Source organism: Mirounga angustirostris, unplaced genomic scaffold (genome assembly GCF_029215605.1).
Source record: "Mirounga angustirostris isolate CCGP_5_RB_7025 unplaced genomic scaffold, mMirAng1.0.hap1 SCAF_3, whole genome shotgun sequence".
Classification (NCBI taxonomy): Eukaryota; Metazoa; Chordata; class Mammalia; order Carnivora; family Phocidae; genus Mirounga; species Mirounga angustirostris.
This window is the reverse complement of record NW_026991711.1, coordinates 104,846,201-104,865,835: the sequence shown is the minus strand read 5'-3', so window position 1 is coordinate 104,865,835 and position 19,635 is coordinate 104,846,201. Positions and strand designations below refer to the sequence as shown.

At 35.5% G+C, this 19,635-nt stretch overlaps 1 long non-coding RNA gene across 1 annotated transcript in view; it reads right to left on the bottom strand.

Moving 5' to 3' along the window:
- Positions 1-14,975: 14,975 nt before the first annotated feature.
- LOC129045634 (uncharacterized) overlaps positions 14,976-19,635 on the bottom strand; it is a 93,694-nt gene continuing 89,034 nt past the window's right edge. Inside the window, exon 3 of the long non-coding RNA XR_008505629.2 lies at positions 14,976-15,117. This is a non-coding gene — a long non-coding RNA (uncharacterized LOC129045634). The remainder of the gene's footprint in view (positions 15,118-19,635) is intronic.

The following is a 19,635-nucleotide window of genomic DNA, read 5'->3' as shown; positions in this document are numbered from 1 at the left end:
AGTGCAAGAGAGAGAGAGCGAGCATGAGCAGGAGGGGGAGAGGGGGAGAGAGAATCTCAAACAGACTCTTTGCTGAGTGCAGAGCCTGACATGAGGCTTGATCCCAGGATCCTGAGATGACGATCTGAGCTGAAACCAAGAGTTGGATGCTCAAACCAACTGTACCACCCAGGCGCCCCCAAAGATAGGAATTTAAGGGAAGAAATAAAACAAGCTAGATATCTTTGACACACAGTGTTCTTAATTAGTATTTTGTTCATAAGTTTATAACAGATAAAAATATATTTAAGGTTTTTTATAAAAATGAAAGAAAGTAGTAATATTAAAATACTGAAATGCATAAAAAATGCAAGGCACAGTCCATAAAGCCAAAGAAAACAACAGAAATCGCAAGGATACATTTTTTTTAAAAGCATAAAACACAACAGATGCTAGTTATAAAAATTAAAATTTAAACACTTCTATGAAAAGCCAAAAAAATTAATGTATACTTGTAATAAAAATCTTCTTTAAAAGAAAATATAGAAAAAATACTGAGTGAAGATAACACATATAAGAAGAAAGCAGAAAAATCTATGTCAGATGAAATAAACAAGGCAAAATTCTGATGAAACAAAGATCAATTTAAAATATTGAAGCAAACATTTATGAAACTTATTGTGCTAAATTACATGGTATTGAACTATAAAAATAAAACCCAATTATAAAGGAGAATTTGACAGAAATACACGTACTCTAGCAGACCACTGTCAGTCTATAACTTTCCAAGTTGGCTAATGACAAGCATGTATACAAGAATATTAAAAAATATAGAGCTGAATTTTCCCATATATACATATGCATCCTAAGAAAGGCAGTAACTCATTTTTTTCAACCATAGTGCAATAGTAACAAATATTGATCCTATACCAGTCTCCTAAACAACCCTCAATACATTTTTAAGGCAAATTGGAAATAAATATTAAATAATTAGGAAAGCCACTGAAACTTAAAAACTTAAATATACTTTGAAAAAACAACTATTTAGGACACAAGGACATTTGTATTTTGATGGCCTTTTTAGTCAACAGTGAAAATGAGAATACTTCATACCAAATTTAAGGTCAGAGCCAAGTCCTTACTTAGTATTCTAGCTACTCTTGTGCTGTCCATATTCTATTACAGATAAGTCCTATAATATCCTTTAAATTAATATTATTGAATGTTTCATTATTGCAAAAGACGGTAAATACATCAAAAAGTGATTTATTCTAGTTGGGAAAATACATACCTTAAAACTCAGAGGTAACAGATTGATAAATACAACAACCAAAAATAACAAAATAGAGAATAAAATAAAAAGACCAACATTGATCATGAAATGAAACCTTGAAATTGATTATCACTAAAATAAATAAACTTCTGGCAAATCTAACCAAAATAAATGAAGAGAAAAAATATTAAACAGAAAAATTGAGAGACAAAAACAGATGCAGGAAATCTCCTCCCGAGGGGAATTTTTAAATGTAGGGGGAAAAGAAAAGTGTGTTCCCACACTTAACTCAAGTGATAATAGAAATCCAGAATAAACTGATAAGCCTGGGAAATCGAGGACATAACTAAGGGTGTACTATCAAAAGGCTATGTCCAAACAGTTTTACGGACAAATTCTATCAGTCATTAAGCATCACATACTTTCTCAGATCTGTAAACGGTTTCAAAGCAAAGAAAAGTTTTAAGGCATGCGAAATTTATTTAATAGCACTGAGATAACTCTGGCAGCAAAAGCTTACCATAGTGGAGCACCTGAGTGCCTCAGTTGGTTAAGCATCTGTCTTTGGCTCAGGTCATGTTCTCCTCCCCAAGGGGAATTTTTAAAAGTAGGGGAAAAACAAAAGTATGTTCCCACACTTAACTCAAGGGATAATAGAAATCCATAGTCTCTGGGTCCTGGGATCAGGCCCCCATCGGGCTCGGAGCCCTGCTGAGCAGAGAGTCTGCTTCTTCCTCTCCCGCTGCCCCTTCACCTGACTTGTGCTCTGTCTCTGTATCAAATAAATAAATAAAATCTTAAAAAAAAAAAAAAACTGACAATAGTAATACAAAAAAAGGAAATTTTAAGTCAATCTGAATTGTACAAATATGATGGAAAAGAACTAGAGTGTTCAATTATATAATATAGATATGAATATATGCTTATAAAAAGAAACTCAGTGCTATAATAAAAAATGTAATAGACTGTGAAAGATAGGATTATTTTTTCTGGGACAGCAAAGAGAGTTCACATAAAGAACTTACAAAATATCACGAATTCAGCAACTTATACACATGCACAGAGTAACTGTAATGTACGTCAAGTATTTAATCAAGAAAATCTAAAATCCACAACTGATAATATTTCATACATGTAGAGAAATAAATATGTTACTATCATAGATGGGTATACTAGGCAAGTTGGTCATGGTGCCTGTCATGCCCAAATTACCATTACAGTTGGCCTCATCCTGCCCACAGTTCTAGCTCAGAAAACAATCATCTAACTGGCTCATGTCAGGATCAGGCTCTGTATGCACCACATTGCTGTGTCTTGACAAAAACTGCCTTTCTTTTCTTTTTTAAGACTGAGCCACCCAGTTACCCTGACCAAAACCGTTTAATCAAGAATCACTATAATTTCTGTCTTTTTTTAAAAAATGTAAGTGGCAGTTTGATGGTCTTGGCCTTAGTTTTTGGTCCTGGTCTTTTGTTCCTTGAATCCAAAAGAAAAATATTATAAATTATTTATCTCTATATAGTAGTTATAATAACTGTAAAATAATGTTGCTGTGAGCTCAGGAATATGACAAGGATACCCAATAACCAGTAGTGTCATTGATAATGGTTGTTGTGAGCTCTGCCCAACTAAATATGGCCTGATAAGAACAATTATACACACTCAGAATAAGGACACATTCATTATTTGAGAGAATATAGTTATATCTCTTAAAATATCAAGAAAACAGACCAAAAATATAAAAGAGCAAGTACAGAAGTCTAGTGAAATGAATAGAAATATGAAAAAAATAAAAGAAAACCCAATGCTTTGGGCTCCATGCCAGCAATAACATTTAAAGTGGTGCTATTTAAAATAGTAATGCCTAAGTATAAACTTAACATAAAATGCCTACACAAAGAAGGCCACAAAATTTCAGAGATACATAAAAGAAGGGCTGAATTAAAAAAAAAAGTACACAAATTGTTAAGATTTTACAAAGCTAAAAGTTAGACACCAACATTTTATTTATATAATTCTCTATAGTTTTCTATATACCTAAAATATTTCACGATTAAAAAAGAGAGAGAGCCCAATCAAGATGGTGGAGTAGAAGGAGGCTCACCTCCCCACATGGACACACCTAAGCTGCAACTATATAGGGAGCAACTCTGAGTGTGACCTCAACACTAGCAGAAAAGCTCTTACATAGCTAAAGGTGCAAAGGAAAAGTCACATCCAGAAAGTAGGAGGGGAGATGAGGTCTGGTTGGGACCCATAACCCTAGCACTGTGACCCACAAGCACAAATGGTATCACAGGCACAGATGTCCTCCCTGAGGATGGTCTCAAGCCCCATATCAGGCTCCCCTCATCCCCCCACCCCCACTCTGCGGACCTGCATGAGGAAAACTAGCCACCATAACATCTGGCTTTGAAAATCAGGAGGGCTTCACTCTAGGAGTGCCAGACGGCTACAGATACTCTGCCGTAAAGGGTCCATGCACACCCCCTCCTCTGAGACTCAGCACAAAGGCAGCATTTGAAAAGTGCCTGGGCCACTTATGGAAGCAAGCTAAATGTTCATCAATAGATAAATAGAAAAAAAAGATATAGTATATAATGGAGTATTACTCAGCCATTTAAAAAATTAGATACTGCCATTGGTGACAACATGGATAGATGTAGTGGGTATTAGGCTAAGTCAGAGAAGACAAATACCATATGCTTTCACTTATATGTGGAATCTAAAAACTAAAACCAATGAACAAACAAAACCGAAACAAACTCATAAATACAGAAAACAAATGTGGTTGCCAGAGGGGAGAGGGGTGGGCAATGAGTCGAACAGGTGAAGAGGATTAAGAGGTACAGTATGTAAGATGTAAAGAACAGCATAGGGAATTGTAGTCAATAATATTGTCATAATTATATGTTATATGTCACCAATGTATGGTTACAGATGGTAACTGTACCTATCATGGTGAGCTTTTCATAATGCATATAAATGTAACACAACTATGTTGTACATCTAAAACTAATATTGTTTGTCAACTATATTTCAATAAAAAACAGAAGATATACCATATTTTTATTTTTAACTGGGTAGACGGAGTTAAAATCTTCTCAAATTATTTCGGATTTAATAGAAATTTAATAAATATCCAAGCTTCTTTTCCTTCAAAGTTTAACAAAAATGCTAGAAGTTTTATTAGGAATAATAAGGTATATAAACAGCTAAAAAAAAAATAAGTGACAGGAATGTACCTGCTCCAACACTGAAAACACATATTAATATATATATATGTAAATATATATATATTTAAGCTATATGAACTAAAACAGACAACACAAGACTCAAACACCAATATATGGATGAGAATAGAAATGTCAAAATGCCAGAAATACACACACACATACATTTATATACAGTGATAAATATGTAGTAGGTGATAAAAAGAAAAGGAGATAATTACAGATATTAAATGAATTCAAAGAGAAAGCTGTGTGTACTTTAAACTGATTTTCAAAAAATCTAGCAAAATATGCCATACACATGCATAATGTGAAAGACTAAATTTGGCTCAAGAAGTATATGTTAACTAACTAGAATTTAAATGAAAATTTGAAAAAAAAAAAGGATTTCAAAGGTACATAACGGTATAAGAAATTGGAAGGATTTTCAAAAACATACTATTGGACAATATTCTGGTTCAAAATGTGTTTAAAATTTTAAAGAACTAATTCCTGTATTTTAAAAAATTGGTTCAAAGAAAAATGTGGAAACATTTCATATGTATTTTTCCAAGTAAGCATATTAAATACAATATGTTAAGCTGGGAAGAATGAGAGAGATAACTAACCTGAATCAATTAAAATAATGATAAACTACAGCCAAATAGAGTTTAAGAATAAATGTTCATTTGAGAGTTAGAAGCTTTTTTAAAATTAGTATTTATAAAGGACAAACTCTAAAAATTGTATCAATAATACTAAAATGCATTTGATAAAACCAGTCATTTCTTTTTTTTTTTTTTAAAGAATTTAACCTTTTTTTTTTTTTTTTTAAAGATTTTATTTATTTATTTGCGAGAGAGAGAATGAGAGACAGAGAGCATGAGAGGGAGGAGGGTCAGAGGGAGAAGCAGACTCCCCGCTGAGCAGGGAGCCCGATGTGGGACTCGATCCTGGGACTCCAGGATTGTGACCTGAGCCGAAGGCAGTCGCTTAACCAACTGAGCCACCCAGGCGCCCAAAACCAGTCATTTCTGAAAACGTATTTATGTATAAACAGATATAGTTACACATAGGTTAAAAGAAATTGAGAGAAAATTCTTAAATGTGAGAAAAAATGGCTCAAACACGTTACAATTAAAACCATAAGACTAAATGACTTTTTGATTTTTAGCATTACTTAGAAAGTTCTTGCTAACAAAATGTCTAGAAAAATAATATAAATATCAAAAAAAGATAAAAATAATTATTGGCAGATTTTATGATTGTATATAGGTTATATGATTATATGATGAGGAAAATCTAAGAATGTAAACTAATAAAAAAAGCCATCAGTAGAATAAGAAAAATTAGAAAACATGGTAGATACAAGATGCTCCTCACACCCAAGTTTAATTAGACCCTAGAACTCACCAGCAGAAATGCATAACCAGCAGAAATGCACATGGGGAAATAAAACATAAATAGCAATGAAAATTTTGGTTGGATATGACCCAAAAACTGGAAAAAAAAAAAAAAAAACAAAAAAAAACACAAAACCTCATGAACAAATAAAAACATACCTAGAATATAAAATACAGTCAGTGGAGGAATATTCTTTTGGAATTTAAGAGAAAAGCCTTTCTCATACCATATACAAAACTAAATGCCGGATGAATTAGATATCCTTATGTATTAAGCATAAAAATATTAGCAATATTTTAAAAATAATAAATCTGTTAAGTTTTTAAGCAAGAAATAACTTAGTTTCATGGAAACTAAATACTTTTTTATGTCAAGAGATACCATAAATTGTATTAAGATTCAATTGATAGAGATTTGGGTTAAAGATCAAAGACTATACACAACTCCTTCTGGAAATGCTATTAATATGATATTCAAGGGATTAAAATGAAAGTAAAGAAATTTGTTTTTAAAGGTGCACAAATGATTACGGTGATGATGTTAATGTGAGGGTGCAAAGGCAAAAAATTAAGAAACTGGAAAGCTGATGTGGTAATTGCCTTAGCTGACCTGAGAGTACTGAATCCCAAACCAACAACAGGTAAAAGGGAAATGAATTTGTTCTGGAGAGCCTCAACAGACTAGGAATTTGACCAGCAAGTAATCTGGAAAAGGAGGTGAAATTAGGGCTCAAAACTAGAGTACTCTTTGAAAGTCTGACCTTGTAGCTTCTGCCCACTTAGCGTAGCCAGATGCTTGCCTTTCTTAACTCTAGTTAAAGACTAGACCTTTATTATTTAAAAAGAGGTAAAACACACCATATGTTAACTAACTAGAATTTAAATAAAAATTTGAAAAAAAAAAAAAGCTTGGAGACAGACAAAATTAACCATTTTAAGTCATCTTCTTGCTAACAAATTGCAACAGAGATAACATGAGCTTATTTAACCTTCAGTAATCCTTGGTAGAATAAAAGTTTCATATTTAATGCTGATTAAAAATTAAATAAAAATAAAACTTAAAAGTAAAACAATTCTCTGCACCAGGGACACAAGACACAATTGAGCATAAAGCTAACATTTCGAAAATAAAGGGATGAGGTGAAAGGCTGCCTTTATAATAAACAATTAGACCTCTAGCCTTTTCTCCTACTTTGTCCTCACAGTATTGTCAACAGGATTATATGATCCAGATAACATTATCTGAGGACTACAGCCATCCCTAGCTTTAAAATAATTTCAGCTATTGCTTCCTTAAATATTTTTCTATCCACTCCCTACTCTCCTTCAAGGGCTCCAATTACAGTTACATTAAATCACTTGTTCATGTTCCTCAGATCACTTCATCTCTACTCTTTTTCCTTCAGTCTTTTTTTTTTTCTTTGTTTAGTGTAATTTTTATTACTATGTCTTAAAGTTCACTTATCATTTCTTCTGCAAAGTCTAATATGTTATTACTCCCATTTGGTACATTTTTAATTTCAGACATTATATTTTAGATCTCTAAAAGTTACATGTGGTTCTTTTCAGTATCTTCTATTTCATTCCTCATGTTTATTTTTGCCTTTAAATTCTAGCACATACTTAAAATATTTACTGTTGCTGTTTTAAGTTCCTTATCTTCAAATTCTATAATCTCTGCGATTTCTGGTTCTGCTTATATTGACTAGTTCTCCTCTAGCTTATGGATCACAGTTTGTTGCCTTCTCATACGTATTGTAACTGGGTATAAGATACATGCAGAGAAATGCAAGTATCATAGGAACTCAGCTCAATGACTTTTCAAAATGTGAAAACATTTGTATAAGCAGACCAGAGCTCAAGAAACAAATATTACCAGTTCTACCACCTAAGCCCCTATTATGCCAATCTAATCCATATAAACCCAATGATATTCCATCATTGCTAGAAGTAAAAGTTTTCTGCCCTAATTCTCTTTGAACCAGTCTTATAGTCATGCTGGTTTAATTATTAAGAAGTTAATTAATTTGACACTTTGTATGAGTCATGTTTTTAATTTTCTATAATCAGAGTCCTACAAGGTTATATTTTGCTGTCACTGTGATTAGTCATTATCTCCTAGAAAGATATACAGAAGTATTTATGGATGAAATGATATGACATGTAGGATATAAAGTCATCTACTGGAGAAGGGTTAAGTGGAGGAGAAAAATTATTGTACGTAGATAATTATTGAAGCTGTGTGATCACTGCTGATGCTGGATAATTAACTTATGGGATTCATTATCCTATTTTTTGAGAATTTCTTTTAAAAAAAATCTCTATTTTTAAGTAGAGATAAAGATAAGTAGAGTAGAGGCAGATAGGAAGAGAGACAGAGACGGAGATACGAAGAGCAATGGAACACTTATTTTGTATTCCAGATTGGTGATAGTGAGATTCAAAGAAATCACACTGTATAAGAAAGAATAACAATCAAATTAAATTTAAAAAGCTGGAGCAGCCCAAAGACTCCTTTATAGGATTATGCATGAAATGAGGCCCCTTTCTGCAGGGCCTAATGTAATTCTGGAAGTAAGACTGGTTCTAGGTTATATTAAATCTCATTGTACACTGGGGTAAAATACTCCACAAATCTCTGAGTAATCAATTATTGGCTTCTGAGAAAGAGCCATCAATTTAACAAAAACAACCAGAGTTTGCAGTCCAGAATATAGAAAATTATCATCATTCTCCTCCTCTGGCTTTCAGTTGTGAGTCAAAGAAAAGCACTAGGCAGCTTGAGGGTCGTGACCATTAGACATGGCCCCAGAGACCAATACAGGTTGTCACCTGCATGTTATGGACTGAGGAGAGACTGATAAAGTGCTTGGCGGTGAGTAATACTAGTAGTATACATCCGGGTACATTGTTTCCCTGGAACCATAACTCTTAGAGTGCTGTTTCAGTGCTAAAGTCCTAAAAATGCTGAGTCACCAGTAATAAAATGTCATTGTTGACAGCCTTTACCAAAAATAACATTGGAGCACCATGATAAAAATAAGGTTTTTCTTTTTTTCTTTTTCCTCTTTTTTAAGAGGATTTTTTTTTATAATTTTTTTTAAATGTTTTATTTATTTATTCATGAAAGTCAGAGAGAGAGAGAGAGAGAGAGAGAGAGAGAGAGAGAGAGGCAGAGGCAGAGGGGGAAGCAGGCTCCCCGCCTAGCAGGGAGCCCGATGCGGGACTCGATCCCAGAACCCTGGGATCATGACCTGAGCCAAAGGCAGACGCTTAACCATCTGAGCCACCCAGGCGCCCCTTTTTTAAGAGGAATTTTAAGAGGATTTTATTTATTTTTTTTAGAGAGAGAGCATGAGCAGGGGGAGGGGCAGAAGGAGAGGGACAAGCGAACTCCCCACTGAGCAGGGAGCCTGACGTGGGGCTCTATCCTAGGACCCTGAGATCATGACCTGAGCTGAAGTCAGACGCATAACCGAATGAACCAGCCAGGAGCCCTTAAAATAAGGTTTTTCTTAACCCTCAAATGCTTAGTTCTGGAGGACTTAGAAAATTTGTCTGCAGGGGCGCCTGGGTGGCTCAGTCGTTGAGCATCTGCCTTCGGCTCAGGTCCTGATCCCGGAGTCCTGGGATCGAGCCCTGCGTTGGGCTCCCTGCTCGGCGGGAAGCCTGCTTCTCCCTCTCCCACTCCCCCTGTTTGTGTTCCCTCTCTCGCTATCTCTCTGTCAAATAAATAAATAAAAATCTTTAAAAAAAAAAAAAAAGAAAGAAAATTTGTCTACATTTCTCTTTCCCTTTTCAAGAAGTTTCTTCACCTGGAAGAGTAATGGTAGTGTAGATCTGTCAGTGTATACCTGTATTGGCTTTCACTGATGTATCCCACACACAAAGAGTCAGAGAAAAAAGTATAGAAATAAGGTCTTTTGGAAGCACAATATTAAGACTATGAAAGAATACAGTTTCAATTGCACTTAAGCCCTATATAGTTTCTTTGCAAAGTCTTCCTTTGTGATGCTTCTTCAGAGGTTGTCCTGGTAATAAGGCAAAGATTTAGAATCACTGTTTGATCATGAGGTTGCATGCAGACTACAGTTAAATGAGTCTCCAGTTCCTACAGTGTAAGAGGATGCCTGGCTATAGCTCTAACCAGCTTTTGGTGTTCAGCTGGAAGTGAATCAATTAAAGTTCAAGTAGGTTTGCCAAACTTAGGTCATCTTTCTGGAGAGGGTTTGCAAAAGCTTTGCATACTTTCTGTAAAGTATACATCAGTTTGGAAATTCACCTCCAGGACCCTCTTTGCTTTCTCCTATCAACATTATTGTTTAAGAAATTCCTTTGTTGAGCTTCCAAGGAGAGTCAGAAATAGAAAATCTGTATTACTCAATGGCAAATTTCTGTAAGGATTGGCAGCATACATGAAGAGAACTAATATATTCTTTTAGATATGTCAAGGGCTGAGCAGTTTCTGAATTTAGAAATTTATAAACCTCTCTTGAAGAATAGATGATTCTATGAATAATACTCATCAGCATAATATGAAGAATAAGGATTAAAATGGGAAATAAGATTAGATAGACAAAAGATAAATACTTGGTAATAAACAATTAACTATTATATAAATGTACTTGTCATGTGTATGTACACATACACATGTGTATTTATATATACCTTTAAAGAGTGAACACTATTGCAAAGGTTTTTAAATGTATAATTCCATAAACTTCCTTTCCCATTAAAGCATTCCACAGAAGTGAGCATATTGGAGTAAAAAAATAATGAGGGGGGTGTGTGTGTGTGTGTGTGCGCGCGTGCACACGCACACATTGTGGGAACATGAAAAAACAAGAACATAAAAATAAGTGAAACACATAGTTTTCCATTTTCTTCAAATTCTGCCTTTAAATGTGTTTGTTTTGCTTCATCCATTTATAGTCTCCAGTTCTTGCCAATACAGTTAAAATGATCCCAACTCAATTTTTAATGGCTTTGTCTTGTTTGCTCTTTGGTATGGTTTGCAATTAGCAGTCACTTTAAGGTCAGGGACCCATTCATTTGAAGTTATCTTTCTGATGCCTTATTTTTTGGGACTGCTATCAAATTAGGCATAAGTCATTTTTCAGCAAAGGAGGTGACATTTTATTTCTGTAATATCCTATAGTAACCCATTTTGTGCGAAAGAAGGGATATTTCCTGCATAACTTAGAAAATATAGAGCAACTTGTCTTAGGTTTCCCAACCACACTGTAAACAAGGCAAGGGGAGCTTTGATCTGCTTCTTTTTCCTTTTTTTTAAACAAACCTGTATTAGGTAATACTCTGTGCTGTTCACTTTATACGCATTATCTCTAATTTCTAAATAATCTGGAAAAACAATGATCATTGTTCTTATTTTCCTGATGAGGAACCTGTAACTCAGAGGTTTAAGTAACTTGTCCACAGTCCCACAGCAGCAAGGGTTCCTGGGCATTAGATCACATGCTTTTTTGTGGCTCCTTTTCTTTTCCCCCCTTGGCAAACTATTCAAATGAAGTAGATTATGGAATTTAGAAGTATCTTCCTTCACAAATAAAATAGCCAAAGTAAACCAGAAAAGGAGACAAGAGATTTTACCAGTTAGCATATTCTCTAGGACAGGTAGCACGGATTCTGCTTCTTCTGTAGTGGTTAGGGGTTATGTACGGATTACATGGGCTTAAGCAGTCACTGTGCTTTTTACTAGCTCTTTAAAAGCAGCACATTACTAACCTGAGACTCATTTTACTCATCTATACATTGGGGGATAATAGTATCTATTTTGTAGGGGCATTTTGCAGATTAAGTAGGAAAATAAATATAAAGTACTAACCACATTGTCTGGCACATGGAAAGCATCTGCAAATATAAGCTAAGTAACCAGTTAATACTAATGTTTACTCAATATTCAACAAAAAGTTGTGATTCAAGTGAGGCTGAGAAAAAACATGGCTTGAATGTAATGGCCGACAGCCTTATGACTCAAAGTTGTTCCCAGAATAGCAGAATCAGCATTACCTGGCAATTTTCTAAATGCCAACTCATGGGCCCCACCCAGATGTGCTGAATCAGAATCTCTGAGACGGGGCAGAGCTGCTGTGTGTTAACACACTTTCTAGATGCTTCTTATGTCTGCTACTGTGAGAGTCACTGACTCGGAGGTTAGGAAGTATACTTAATCATTTTACATATTGTCTACCACTTTATTAGTAAACGTTGTATGAAGTGATAAACACTGCTACTCAGTTATTGAATTCTTTGCTATCCATACACAGTATGCACTTCTAAAGATGCTGAGGGCTACGATTCCTTGGTAGCAGTGATGGTCTGTCATATATGTTTGGCCTCAAAGTCTAGGATACCTACTGGGAATTCAAGACAATAGTTTTACTTGATTAATTGGTTTTGCTAAGTTTCTTTTAATTAACTGGCAAATCTACTTACTTTACTATGTTTAAAATACATTAAGTTTATTTCACATTAAATATAGATTTTTATAGCTAAATCAAAATATAAATTTCAGAATACTTTATAGATATATAAGAGAAACATATTTTAGTCTCAGAAATATCCTGAGATTGTTTTTTGGTCGGGGAGTAGGGTGGACATTGTTTGTTTGGTTATGTGTTTGACTCTGAAGAAGTGCCATGGGAAGAAAAAGATGAAAGAGAAACATAGTGAATTGGTCCTATTGACACATGTCACACTGCAGACTATCAAAGGAGAATTTGGTAAAATAATGGCCAATATTTAGATCCATGAATCAGAACATGCTACAGAGAACAATTACACAATAATTGTTTTATTCTGCTCCGAAAATGTACATTGAAGTGCTAATTAAACTTCAGGCACAAAGACCCAGATTGCTAACTTCGCTATAATCATGATCATGATCATTGTCAAGTACTGCTTAAGCACCTATGATGTTGGGGCATTATGCTAAGATGTTGCAATTTATTAAAATTATGTAACATATTTAAGAGATGGGGAAAATAATCAGGTATGAGCCCTGATTACTATTTTTTTTTTCCATTTTAAAGTCCTTATTTACACTTGAGAGCATCATGGCATATGAGAAAGAGCTAGGCCATTGTGGTCGAATAGACCTGAGACTGGATAAATGTCTATCATCATAGCACAGTGTTAGAAAATTCCAGCACAGTGCTTATTACATAAGATGTGCTCAATGAAAGTTATTACTGTCGTCATAGCTATGATGATGATGATGATGATAATGTAACTTAGCAGGTGCATAAGCAGTTGACAGAACAACCCTCTCACTTCACCCTGACAAGTAACTGCCTATGTCATCTTCCAGACATATGAAAGGAGGCTGAAATGTTTTTTCTATCTCCAATTTCTAAATGCTCCAAAAATAGTTTAATTATGTTTGGAAAAGTAAACCTTGAAGGAAATTGCCTCTTAGAAACCCAAAGAAATAAACACAGAATGCCAGGCCATTATAACATTGTATAAAATGCTCCTGTAACAGACATTTTAGCTCAGTGGCCAGAATCCTTGACTTAAAAGGGCAACATTTTCATTGTAAAGTTCTTACAGCTTAATGGAGTTTATTATGAGCAAATTACCAAAAAAAAAGCAAAGTGAGTAAGATCATGACCTCTACATTTAATTTAACTTACTCAGAATGCTAATTCTGCAAGTTGATTAATAATGTATGCTGCCACATTTTCTAAAGTGTGGTCATAGAATAATCATACAGACCAGTAACTTGCTTTATTCTTAAAATAAATGCTGCATCTTAAAGAAGGGAAAGTATGGGTCTAAATCCACTTTAATTCATCCAAGGTAAGGAAGCCAAGGACGTAAGAGCAAAGGCTTTGGCTTCATCAGATAGTATAAAGTTTAGCCCAGCTGCATCACTTATTCAGTGCAAGCTACTTAGCTTTCCTGAGAATCAGCTTCTCCATCTGTACAATGGGACTGATAATAGTATGTACTTAATAGGATTGTTATGGGTACTAAAGAGAAAAATTTTACATGTGCCTTGCACACAGTAAGTGCTCAATAAATGTTAACTTTTCTTATATTTAGTTACACACAAAATAAGCAGAACCAACATTCCATGCCCACAAATCAGCCTTAATTAATACCTCTTCATCTTAATATTGTGTTGTCCTAGCCCCCCAAAAAACAACAAAGAAAAAATAACAACAAAGGGAAATCTCTTTCAGGAATAGAATTATGGAAATGTCAAAGATAAGGTTGCAAAAATTAATGATGAATCAATAATTCAAAACTCCAAATACAGAGTATTAACTGATCTCAAAAATATCTTCCATTTCTATACAAAGATTTTACACAATCTTCCCACAAATTGTATCACCACTGAATTCAGAGTAAACCTAAGTCTCCCTTCCTAATGTTTGAAGCCATATAACATAATCCTTATCCTCATTTTCTTTTTTAGCTCTTTAAGCCAAAATAAAAGTCTAAACTATCAGAGTTTAGCTTCTGAGAATATTAAGTGGAACCATTCTATTTGAGGAATATTTATTTTTCCATAGTCATGTTATGTTTCCTTTTTTTTTTAAAGAAAAAAAATAAAGGCAAATGCTTTAGATTTTTAAAAAGGGTTTTTTGGGGTTTTTTTGGTCAGCTTTGGAAGAAGAACATGACAAAAGAACACCTCATCTTTGGGGAAAACAGCAAAAGGCAAAAACAGATCATCACGCACAGAAGCTAAATTACACAGTAGAGTTGAGCTACTAAGATATAATTGATTCTGCCAGGATAAAATTGGAACAGAACCAAGAGATTATAATGAGAATCATTTTGGTACTCAAGAAGACCCCTTTAACAATGGGTGTGCATTCGAATCCCAGTATGATCATTATAGGCTCATTTTCCTTGTCCGTGTTCCCATGATAAAGGCCTTAAGAGAAACACTGCCATTTTAAATTGCTCAGTCTCGCTTGCTAAATTTTTTTTCCTTCCTTCTTGGGTAAAATTATGTTCTTGTGTTACTAGAAGAATGTTTTGGAGAGCAAGTACTGTGAATATATTGTAGCCAACAGTGAAGGCAGCGCTGGAGGATTAGGGTATTGACAAGGGAGGAGAAATTACCTGTGGGCATGTGTGCCAAGGCCCCCACTCGGACATGACACATTCACTGGGACACAGAAGAGAGCACGACTGGGTCTCTGGGGGAATTTCATCCTGGCTGCACAGGCTGTTATCCACGGCTCCCCCTTCACTATCAGCAGTATTCACACATCTGCAAGGCAAGAACAAGGATAAAACAGTGGAGACTTAAAAAGAGTGGAGAGTAAATGTAAAGTAGTTATGCTATACCATAGTTACCCCTCGAAGATAATTAAACATAAAATAGACCAGCAGAGAAATCAAGGGGAAAAAAGTTCCTTCTTCAGCCTGTTGACCTTTACTGAGTGATAACCCTTCAGTTAGCAGAGCAGGAGAGAAAAATGGGAAGACTGAGGTCCACTGCCATTCTGAAAGAACTCTCCATCTCGAGAGCCCTACTCTATTTTTACTCGGGTCCAGCACAGAGTGGATTTTCTTTTTACTGTAACAAATCTTGAAGGCTCTTCTTCTCTGAATGAGTTCATCACTTTGTAATAGCGAGAGCCTTCCTAGTTCCTGTGACTCTCTGAGACCTTTCCTACACTTCTATGTCACATCAACCAAACTTTCCTAATCTCTGTCCAACACATTTAAGGTCATAGCCAAGTAATGTGAAACATAATTAAACATGTTTTTCTCTCAGGTATTTTCTGCATTTCAGTAAGGAATTTTGGTATCATAAGCCAAAAGGTAATATGTAAGCATTTTCATGTGGCATTTGAACACACAGTATACAGATGCTTGGCCTAATCTGTATCGGGCTTTGAGATAAGTGCTGGCCAAGGCAAGATAAATAATCATGCTATTGATTCAATCAAATCAAAACCAAAGTGTTATACCATTATATATCCACCAGAATGGCTTCAATAAAAAATACGGAAAATATCAAGGGTTGGCAAGAACAGGCAACAACTGTAACTCTTCTTACTCTGCTGGCTGGAGCATAATATTCTTTGGAAAACTAGTTGGCAGTATCTACTAAAGGGCAACATATACATATCATATGACCCAACAATTCTATGTCTATATACATACACAAAAGAAATGTGCACCAAAAAAGAAAAAAAAAAAAACTGACAGAAAATATTCATATTAGCACTACTCATAATCATCCAAACTATAAATAGTCCAACTGTTCAACAACAAGGTCAATAGATAAATATATTGTGGTAAATGATGGGAATGCATGAACTACTATTACATGATGGAACGTGGGTGAAGCTCAAAAATTGAATGCTGCACAAAAGAAGCTAGACACCAAAGAATATGCTGTATGATTTCATTCACAGAAATAAATAGGCAATATCATCTATGCTGTCAGAAGTCAGAGTAGTGGTTACCTTTGGGGGAATGGTTACTTACTACTAGGGGCTTAAGGTAGTCCTGGTAATATTTTGTTTCTTGGCCTCTGAGCTGGTTACACAGTCGTGCCCCTGTTGTGAAAATTCATTCAACTATACCCTGAGTGGGCATTTCTCTGTATTTATATTAAATCTCAATTAGAATTTTATGTTTGAATTATTTTTTAAAAAATATTTAAGAAAGACTAGCTACATGCAAACCTCTTTTGCTAGGCATGGGAAACACACTTAGTATTTATTAATAATAATTCATTTAGTAAATATTTTTGAGGACTGTGTACCAGGCCCTTGCCTGGTTGCTGGGGTACAGACTAAAAAAAAAAAAAAAAGAGAGAGAGAGAGAGAGAGATAAGATCCCTATTGTTGTAACACTTTTCTTCAAGTGATAATAATCAAAGTGAAGGTGAAAATGATGACAGCGAGATAAGTGGTGCCATTTGCTGATCTGATCACTTGGGACACAATGCCACAGCCAAGGAGTAAGCATTTTAAGACCGATACGATGGAGAGCTTTTGGTGCCCCCCAAATCATGCTAGGCTAGAATGAGTTATCCTATACATTAGGAGTTTCTTTTATACATATAATTTTTTTTTAATTCAGGAAAATTGCAAAGTGGTCTATTACCTTGTACAATAGAAAGTAAGCTTTATGAGGTGCCAAGTAATGAAAAACTGTACATTGTATAAACAAGGTTAACACCGGAAGGTAGAAGAGGTAAGGAATGTCTTCTAATACAGGGAGGCCTGGTATAGAGCCATCTATGGACTTTAATTTCTTTTGTGGTAATAGTCAATAGTGGAAGGAGGGACCACAAAAAAGCTTGTGTGTCTTGTTACAGACAAACTTAAAAGCTGGAAATTGCTTTCCTTCTTGCCTGCATACTCTCTGCTGATGTTCTTTTATTATTTCACCGAGAAAGAAGAGATAAGACTTCTGGTCAGTGGTGTCCAGTTGAATGTACACATTAGTCTTTGTTCACTCCTAATATGCCACAAAAACGATCGTAAAGGAATTTGTTACCAAAAAAACCCACAAAAAACCCACAAACAAAGAAAACTCAAAAACCCAAGATGGGAGGAAAGGCATTACCCTACAAGGACAAAGAACATGGGAAAGGACAAAGAAAACAAATGGAAAACAGATGAACTAGAGGTAACTCACTTACCATACCAAGAAAGCTGAAATACTAAGACTTCAAGGAAAAACAAAGAAAGTAGCTCCATTTACACCACAGAAAACATAAAAAATTCAGGAGCTTGGGGCACCAAGTACCTCTGGAAATGTGGATGAAGGTGAGGCTGAAAAACTGGAAGATTTACTGAAAGTATGTTTAAGAAGTACCTGGGCCCTCAGACCTCCCACAATCCACAGGGCTAGGTGATGGCCCCTCCCCACCCCCCTGCAGGTAACTGAAGGTTTATTATCTGGAATGGGCCACAAAAAGAGACAGTCTCTGGGCTAGAGAACACATGGCTCACTTAAGGATGAGAATATCATATTGAAAACAAGGGTTTAAGTACAAGTTAATACACTGGAAGAATTATCACAAACCTAGTGGTTTAAAAAATGAAAATTACTATCTTACAATTCTGTAGTATAGAAATCCAACATGGATCTCACTAAGCTAACATCAATGCTTTGGTAGAGCTGGATTCCTTTCTGGAGGCTCTAGAGGAGAGACCACTTCCTTAGCTCTTTCCAGATTCCAAGGGCTACCCACATTACCTGGGCATGGCCCCTTTCTCCTCCATCTTCAAAACCAACAGCCTTGCATCTCTCTGTGCCTTGCATCTGTGGTCACATTTTCCTCTTTCTCTCCCATTTCCCCTTCACATTTAAGAACCCTTGTGAATAAGTTGTCCCTGTGGAGACAATCCATGAATATCTTCCTGGCTCAACATCCTAACCTAATCACATCTGCAAAGTCCTTTTTGCTATAGAAGGTAACAGATTCACAGATTTCAGGGATTAGAATGTGGACATCTCTGGGGGGCCACAATTCTGTTTACCACATCAGCCAAAACACTGGCCGCTAGGATTATCGATTTCACGCGTAATTTATGAAAAGACTTTTCTGGGGGTTCTGACAAGCCCAAGAGTAAAGACTTAAAAAGACTGAATTGAAGATGTTCCCAAATGAAAATGCCCCTGGAATTACATATCCTGCATTATCAATTTCCATCTCATATCTTCAGTCGTCACCTCATTCCTACTCAAAACTCAGGGCAAAACTGTTTTGAAGCGTATTTGCTATTCCTGCAGCCTTCCCGCCCCCCATCCCCAACTTCCTTCATGACTATCTCTTGAATTTCATTTAATCACACTTTTATTACCATTTCAGAGAAACCTCTTATCTGGATCATTAACAGACTTCCTATTGCCAAACTCAATGGTCAATTGTCATCTTAGTAAATTTCTGAGACCCATTTGAAACAACTGATTGCTCTCTTTTTCTTGAAAAACCCTCTTGCTTTCCCATTTTCTTGGTTTTCCTCATTCTCCAACAGCTCTTTCTCAGTCTCATTTGTAGAGCTTTCTCTATCTATGAATACCGGAGTTCCCCAGGGCTCAATTTCTTGTCTTTTCTTATCAATATATATCAAATGTATAAGCTGTTGATGCCCAAATTTATACCACTGTCTCTTTCTGAACTCTAGTCTGTATTGTCACAGTTGGAAGGCAAATTTAATGTGTTCACAAGCTAGCTTTTGATTTTTCTCTCTCAAACTTGCTTCTAATATTCCTCATCTCAACAAATGGCACCATCATTCCTATGATTGTTAGGCACTAAAACCTAGCAGTCATCTTTGATGCTTTCTTTCTTCCACATTCTACAATCACTTTATAAATAAATCCTGCGGTCTGTACCTTCCAAATACAGTGCAAATGTGACCTTCTCACCACCTTCATTATTACCAAGCCCAGCCCAACCATCAGTGTCTCCCACCAGGAATTCTGGAATGTCTTTGAAACCTTCATCCCTGTTTCTATTTATATACCCCCCCAAACACCTTCTCTGCATCCAACAAGTCCTTTCAAATGTAAATAAGACTATGTCATTTCCTCTGTCTCAAACATTTCATGGCTTCCATTTGCAGTTAGAAAAAAATCCTTTTACTTTGTTTTAGAAGATTGTATGATTTGAGTACTGGCACCAGCCATACGGGACACCTTGCTATTCATCTTGTTATAACAAGCCAAGATGATTACTACTTTGGAAACTCTTTCTCCCTGGGATTGCTTTCTTTAGATCTTTATATTCATCCAGGTCTCTCATTTTATTCAGATG